The following is an 8,147-nucleotide window of genomic DNA, read 5'->3' as shown; positions in this document are numbered from 1 at the left end:
CTACTACTACCAGTAGCACTACTACAACTACTTTTATCACTACTATTTCTACTACAACTACTGCTACTAACTATTAGTCATAGTATTAATACCACACCAACTAATTCTATTCCCGCTACTGCTATTACTACTACTACTACTACTACTACTACTACTACTACTACTTCTTTTACTACCACCATTACTGCTATTACTAGGAGTTGTACTAGAACTACTTTTACTATTAATACCACTACTTCTAATACTACTACCACTACTGCTACTACGTACTACTGCTGCTACTGCTACTGCTACTACTCCGGAAGTACTGCTATTTCTTCTGCTACCATTACTACAACTACTACTACTATGACTACTAGTAGTACTTTTGTGTACTTCTTTGATGGACTCCTACTACCTTTGCATACTTTCAGTAACAAAAACCATTCAAATGTCAAAATGTCATGGGATTCAAAGACAATAATGTCTCTTAATTTTTTCCCTCATTTTATTCCTCAAACTTCTAAACATTTCTTCTATTTAACTTTCTCAGTTAACGTCAGCTTCCTTCTTTGACACTCTTCCAGTTTAAGTCGTAGCTTCTTCAGTTTACAGTTCTATAGCTTCCAGTACTTTCTGTTGGTTTTTCAGATATATCTGGCAATTTATAATATATGTCTCTATTATCAGCCATAGTTTTGAATTTATTTCAGCTTTAAACATCCACACGCTTGTTCTGCAGGAAATGCATTTTTCATTTTTGAAAAAATTTTTTTTTTTTTTTTCATTTATTATGCTTGAATATTATGCTGAAGAGGCTTTATATATTTTGCCTAACTATCAAATAAGAGAACTGCATTTCATTTTGTAAAGTTTTGACAGTACAGATTATGGTCTCTGCGATTTTTGTTTTATGCACTTCAGTTTTCAGCATGCCTTGTTCTAGTTTCATTCACTTACAGCATAATTTTGGGAAAACACACATTTTGCTGAGACCATGTAGACATAGTTGTGGTTTAGCTTTGTAGCCTATTTGAAGAGTATGTGGTTTACAACCAAAGTGCAGCCTCTTCTCAGTTATTCTTTCAACAAACCTTTGCAGCCAGGGCCTAACCAGAACTCAGAGTTGATGTCAAAGTTATAAAGGCCCAAAGCTGTTCAGTTCAGCATTTGAAAATGTTTTCTGAAATATGAAATCTATTTTTTTCAAGCTGGGGTAATTTTTCCATTTTAGTCTAACAGTTTGTTTTAGTGTATATAATCATTGGTTTATAAGATTTAAACAAGGACGAAAAACCAAGCAGCTCATTTGGTGATTGGACTCAATGATTATTGAGAAAATATGACATCTTTATAAAATAAGTTGCATTATGTCTATTAAAGCTTAGACAACACATAAAGACTACTCTTCCAAATGATACACATCTACTTTTAGTGATCACTGAGAAAGACAACAATTTTATTATTTTGTGGCATGAACTTGAATAAGATAACCACTTTTTCCACTCAAAAGGAAATGGCAGCATCAGATTTATGCAGTTTTTGTTCTCCACAATGTCAGTGTACTCTATTAGTTGTTGTGCAGCTGCATGGCCATCAGGGGGCACCTTTGCTTGTTTGAAAACTTAAGAGTCACACAAAACTATGCACTGAAAACTGACCTGCATGTAAATTGACATACAACAGCTGTCCAGATTACTCAAGAGTCTCACATAATCAGTTACAATCCAGTCAGAAGGACATGCTGTGAAACACCTTTGACGGCAGATGCAACATGTTAGATGCCGTAAGGTTTAGTCATCTGGAGTCTCCAGATCCACTGTGTTAAACTATAACTGAGATCCGCTGTGAGGTTTGGCCTGCAGGCAGTCTGCTATTGTCTGGGATGTTCTGGTGATTTGATTACAACTCACTGCTGCGCATGCTGTAAAAGATATCTGTTGCAGAAAACCCCAAACTACTTTAAAGCCCTTTTTAGAATAAAGGTTTGTAAATTAGGCTCTGCCTGTGATACAATACACTTTAATCTATCTGCGATATAACAGGGCGTAGAACAGTAAAACTACATTTTGAGATCATACTTCAGTTTTCACAATGTAATTACACAACTCGTTAATATGCAGTCCTACAAACTCTCTCTTGGGACACAGTAGGCTACAATAAGACTGGAACCCCTGTATTAACTCCCAGACTCCCCAGTGTCTTTGTTTAAATTTTTCAATACAAAACTCCAGAAGTAATGAGACCCACTCCTGCTTTGTCTCCAATGAATTCCTGAAGTGCACAAAATGAAAGTGAACAGACTTTTTTAATGAATGCTACAGCTTAATAGCATGAGTGTTCTGATGCAACTTCACCACAGAGTGATTGTTAGCTTGTTCAGCGCTGCTGACTGAAGAGAATATTTAGTGAATGGATTCCTGCAAGACATGGCAAAACAGATTAAAATGTATCTTTAATCATGGTGCAGGGATGTCAAACGGTGCTAGATAATATTAAAGGAACTGAAATGAAAAATGAACAAAATATCATGGTGGAACTGAAATCTCTGAGAACTCTGAAATCAGTCATGCAGAGCCAAAACTAAATACATTTTTACATCTTTAATGAAATAAAAAAAAATGCATTGAGGTCTGCATGAAAACCTAATCACTTGATGTTCAAAAGAAGGGGTTTGTTGTTTTCAAGTTGTCAAGTTTCCAAGGTTTCTCTCTGTTTGTCTATGTATATATGTTGTATCTATCTATAGTTATATATTTTTCATACTGATGAATCCTTTAGTTCTTGCATCTGAGGCCTGAACAAAGACTTTGGGGTCAAAAGAGACTTAAAAGAATTAAAAGAGACTAATTTGGTTTGTTTTTGTATCAACTTTGAAATGGTCTATTTAGTAAAGTTGTGACATCACAACTTCACAGAAATCCTGATGGCTCTTTTAAAGGCATAGTTTCTGAATGCAGACTGTGCATTTCTCTGTGGATCGAGCAATTTAATACTTTCACAATACTTATACCCCTATACTTGCTTTATAATAAAAGAAAACACATTGAAATATAACTTTTTACAATAGGGATTCATTTCCCAACCTTTGTTCCACAGTTAAATCATAAAGAAAAACATTGATACTCATACAATATGTGGTTAACTCATCGTGACCACTTTATGGATGGATGCTTTTTCTGACCATAAGCTGTTCATTGCCAATATATCACCCTTTCTTGTATGCTGCTGTTTGAGGCATCTTCACCCAAATGAGATTCTCTCTAGTGTGTAAAAGCTCTTCGAAACATGCTCTCAAGTGATGTGTATTTGAACCTTGTGGCATAGGTATTTCATAAATGACAGAAAAATCTGCTGTGTTGCCTCTTACGGACCTGATGCTAAAGTGCTCTGGCAGTGGGACCAAGCTATGCTGGATGAGAGAGGAAGCAGGAGTGGCATAGCAATGCAAAGCCTTTTCCGGTCCATAAATGCCATGTTTATTTTTGAAGTTCTGGCCTGGTGTGCACCACTTCTCTTTTAAACAAAACGGTGGGTGTGTAAAGCCTGTCACGGCGCTGACAGGGATGGCCAGGCCTTTATAGCCTTGGGATGTAGAAGCAGGATGTTCATCAGTTCAAAGAGGTTTTAGCCACGTGTAGCTCAGGCAGAGTGATCATGTCAGCAGAAGGGCAAAGTTCTCCCTTTTTTGCAGTGGAAAAGAAGAAAAGGATTATTTATGACACTGGTGTCTTCCGTACCACAATGTGCTACACTACTCACCAATGATATATGATGGAAAAAGCATTGCAGTGTAGAAATTGAGAATAATTTTTGCTGAATACATTAACATTGATGTTTTTATGAGATAGATATTTCTTTGTTTTTATGATAAAGTTTCAGAGATTCCCATTTCTTTCATATAAAACACACTTAAAAATTACACACTCTTCTCTTTCCTTTTGGTGCAACTGTAAATCACAAGGTTATATACTATACTTATGTGTTTACTTCCTCTATTACGATGCCAGTAGCGCGACTGGGTCTGGATGAGAACGCTGGGTGGTTTCCAAAGAGTTCTTTTCCACAGCTGAAGCCACTTTACCATGCCTGTTTTCACCACAGTGCACCACAGGCCCTTCTGTGAGGTTGCTGCGCTTCCGTTGTGTGCCTCTCAGAGCCTCTCAGGCCTCCTCACGATAACACTACAGCCAACGCTGTCGTAGGATCAAAGATCACCCCACGCCTAACAAACAGCTAGACACTTGGCCTATCAGAAACATCTGGGAGTGGTTGGTTGCAGCTGTTGGTGCATGCCCACACCCCTGAAACAATCAGGAATCAGGCCAGATGTTGGAGATCATCTCACGTAAGGTACAGATGTTTCTGTTCCTCAGAATCGCCCACCACAAGGAGAAGTAAAATGCTTTCTGAAGTCCTATTAAATTTAGAATGTTTGTACTACACCCAGATTGGGTTCAGTACCTCGGGATATGCCACTGGCTTGTGGGTTGTCACTATTCAGCAAAGCTGATTGAAAACAGTGCCGCTTGCAAGATGCTTTTTGAAAACAGTGCAAAAAATGTTGCTTTTTTCCAAATGGGCGAGTGTGAACCACTAAATATCACCTAGTGTGACCCTAGAGGCGAGAATGCTGCAGAACTTTTTCATAGATTTTACATAATAAGCACTTAGATTTCAGTTCTTGAAATATGATGCCTAAATTTAGTGCTTGTTGAAGTAAAGTTATGTTTACCACAAGACACTTCGTAACATCCCATAACCAAGATTGTTGATGCATGAATGTGTCAGCTGGTCCAGCTGGTGCTGATTTTTCTTAATATACAGAGTGTTGGGTAGTTCAGTCTAGGACAATGCATCATATTTCATGAACTGACATGTTTTTGTATTGTTTTTTTTTTTTAACATCAGAATAACAAAAAGTACAACATTCAGATACAGCAGTGTAAAGTGCAGATTTTAATCTCAGAAATGTCTAAATAGGTTTTATTTCTTTCTTTGTTTCTATAGTAGAAAAATTGCCCAGAAGGGAAAAAAGTCCAGGAACTATGTTTATGATTCATATAATCCTATATTCAAAAATATGTTACAGAACATATATATATATATATATATATATATATATATATATATATATAATTCTTTTGCACTTTTTCTTCTAATTTTCAGTTAATTTTCTGGTGATTTTTTTTTTTTTTTGCCATTTTTGTCATTTCTTCTCGAGTTGCCCATTGACTTTCTCACATATTTTTGAAAGACATCAAGCCGATTTGCTCAGGTTAAGTCTTTATTTGCAGTTTGACAGAAGATGATGTTCCTGACAGTATAAGCCAGTCTGCTGTTGCACTAAATACAATACATTGTTTAAGAAAAATGGCTCAAAACAAACATTTAAAACCCAAAAAGAGTTGAGGAGAGAACATAAAACCAAGTGGCTTGGTGTCCAGTCCGGTACATGATGCATTAGAAGAACCCACTGTGGAGATGTAAAGTTAATGATACATAGACATAAAGACACCTATTAGTGATTGTAGAGTTGACATATTAATGCACTGGATATGATGTTAATACCAGACCTGAGATGGCCTGGAGAGAGTCTTCCGCCCCTGAGGGTTGCCTGTGGTGATTAGAAAAACACTTTGGTGGATATTACCCCCTGTTTTTCTATCCCTCTGCTGTCTCCGCCTGTTCTCTCTCTCTGCACACCATTAAAACAACATCTTTGGCCCAGGCTCACTGAGCATGACATCGGAAGTAAAGTTTAGTGAGGTACCCTCACCGTGACCCCCTCCTCCCCATTCTCATGACTGAAATGGTTTTGTTCTGTACATCAAAGGGAGGTCTTCTGTTTGTACTGGCTTTTACTTTCTGTATATCTTTTCCTCAAGTTTTCCCCTGCAGAGTAAGCATGATGAGTTAAAGCCTTAGTATGACACTTGTGGGCCGTGATAACATCACTGTCCTAGACATGCATTTGTTTTTAGTCTTGATTTTAGATGATCCCCCATTGTTAAAGTCCAATGTCTGCACTACTACTTTTGCTCTCTCTGTCATCAATCTGTCCTCCAGCTGCCTGGTGGTCTTCAAAGCTGAACCCAGGGGCCTTAAATCTCAGGGGAGGGTTATCTGTCAGAAGATGTCACTGTGGAGTGTTAGTTGAATCCTATGGCAGGGGCTAAGGGTTAAAATTAATTCAGATATAAGACAGTAGAATGACATAGAGCAGCGTGAGCAGGTTAATGGGAGAGTTAAAAGGGTTTTCTTGTACACCAGCCACATGTGATATAGAGGCTCCTCCCAACTGTGATAAATCTCTCAAAGGCTTTTCTGTGAAAGCATGATATTCAATTATTAAACCACCCCTTGATTTAGCAGAGGTCGCTGGAAAAATTATCATTTGAATGTAAGCCATTCTTTTTGAAATATCCTAAGAGTTGTTTCCTCTTTCCATGTTAATTAAAATTTCACTTTCAGTATTAAGTTTCACTAATGATAAAGTCTTTTTACGATACACATCGCTCCATTTTTTACAGTTAAAACTTTTCTTCAATGACATTCCAGTTAAAATGACAAAAATCCCTGGTTTTACCGCCCATGTGTTTCATGTCATTTTATAGTAGTGCTTACCTCTACAATATCTGTTTAAACTGCAGACTTTGGCAATGGATCCTAACGAGCCTGGGATGTGCCACTTGGTTGGCCGCCTGGAATGGAGACCTACTATGTATTTTACTGTGTACATCTTTCAGCTAGCCCTGCTGATGTGCCCCATAAGGAAACACAGGAAGCTGATAGGGAAATGAATTGTTCTTCGAGACAAATTTCTAAGCATTAATATTTATCTCTGCCTACTCAAGACACCACAAGTGCTGATAATTCTAAGGGACTGTAACATCAAGTTCCATAAGCGCAACAGAAAAAAATATATATATGTTTTAGACTGCATGCAGGAGTTTTTCCTCAAAGCTGTGTTCTGCTTGCCCCTCTCCTACACACCTGTTTGGAAATAGATGTGCAATGACCAGGATAAGAATCTCTGGTGTGAATGAACGGATACACTGGAAGGTATAACGAAATGTCAGGTAAGCTTACCATGCCTTGTTTCTTTAGCGTTCTTTTGGAATAATTGAAAGAAATGGGAACACACCATTACCACTGGAGAATGTCCTATCTGCCTTGCATGCTGTTTCACTATGGGGGAGAGGTGGGAGATTACATGCACATGACTGTCTTAAAAATTGAGTTTCAAACTAAATAAAACATTAAACATCTGCAATGTGTCTAGTTATGCCTTTCGTGTTTTTTGTTGAACTGAAATAGTCTTACAAAACACTGATCCTGCACTGGCAATTGGTCTATGACCTTACTGACATGCACAAGCCACAGGCTGTATCCCATCTTGCATCCTGAGCTTCCCCCACCCTTCTTTGATCATACAACTACTATATCTCTTCCGACAGCCTCACCATTTGTTAATTTATCTGGCTACAGGCGTTGGCTTGAGGTTCTTGAGCTGATGAGTCAGAGAATAAAATGACTCCCTGTGCTTCAGGATGAGGATTGGTGTTCAAAACCTCAGCAAATCATCAAAGGGTAGAAACGGGATGTGGCTATTTACTGTATCTGAGGTTATAAAATAATTCTTACCATTAAAATGATTATAATGGTGTATTTATGTGTAATTTCTGATGTAAATCCTTGCCTGTGTATTTCTAGTTGTGGCCTCAGCAGCTGGTTTATAGAGTGCTTCTGATTATAGTGTTTGTTCAAACCAAAGCACATATGGCTTTGACAGTATCATAGCAGCTCTCAAACATCTGTGCATGACTAACACTGAAACATGACATGCTGATGTAGGATCTTCCCATGGGCCATTTGTATATTAGATTTACTCCCCATCACCTTTATACTCCATCCCTCTTCTTGAGTGTGCTATGGATTTCTATGGCTTTACTGTTTAGCTTTGTTCCTCAACTCCTGACAAGCATTTATAATGTTTCCCAAGATGGGCTTATTTTACACAACACGATGTGTTGCATGCTATAGCAGTTTTCACTTGGGCGATTTAAAGTCATCGATCAAACCCGACTAGCTGTCCAGCCTTCAGAAAATGGATGTAGATGGTCGCAGCTGTGTGTCATTGCTCTTTGATGTAGCTGTATGCCTGA

The sequence above is a fragment of the Plectropomus leopardus genome, chromosome 5 (genome assembly GCF_008729295.1).
Source record: "Plectropomus leopardus isolate mb chromosome 5, YSFRI_Pleo_2.0, whole genome shotgun sequence".
In the NCBI taxonomy this organism is placed as follows: Eukaryota; Metazoa; Chordata; class Actinopteri; order Perciformes; family Serranidae; genus Plectropomus; species Plectropomus leopardus.
This window is presented reverse-complemented; position numbering follows the sequence as displayed.